Source organism: Tupaia chinensis, unplaced genomic scaffold (genome assembly GCF_000334495.1).
Source record: "Tupaia chinensis unplaced genomic scaffold, TupChi_1.0 Scaffold145592_1, whole genome shotgun sequence".
Lineage (NCBI taxonomy): Eukaryota > Metazoa > Chordata > Mammalia > Scandentia > Tupaiidae > Tupaia > Tupaia belangeri.
Window position 1 is genome coordinate 1,498,326 of NW_006205449.1, and position 350 is coordinate 1,498,675.

Genomic DNA, 350 nt, shown 5'->3' on the forward strand with positions numbered 1-350 from the left:
GCTGATCTCGACGGGGGTCATGCTGCAAACAAGCCACAGGAAAATAAGAGGTATCTAAAAAGAACCCTATCACTTTTACTAAAATAATATAATCTAGTCTATGAAAAGAAAACAGTTTTGAATTTTGATTTTAGTTTTTTATTAAAAATATCTCTTTAGGGACCAGCAGTTGGCATAATGTAATGGTTGCTGAACTCCCATATAGTCAACTGCAGTTCGAGTCCCAATCTTGGAGGCTTGAACTCACACCAGACACGTGTTCATGTGTGCCCAAGATCCCGGGAGGAGAATGGAAGAGAAGGGATTGTGGCATGGCCATCCCCCTGGGGGGTGATTTTTCGCTTTCTGTC

At 42.0% G+C, this 350-nt stretch overlaps 1 protein-coding gene across 2 annotated transcripts in view; it reads right to left on the reverse strand.

The window, feature by feature from the left end:
- The window catches only part of ZNF407 (zinc finger protein 407), a 553,482-nt gene that overhangs the window by 375,227 nt on the left and 177,905 nt on the right, over positions 1-350 (reverse strand). The gene's annotated exons all lie outside the window — the stretch shown is intronic.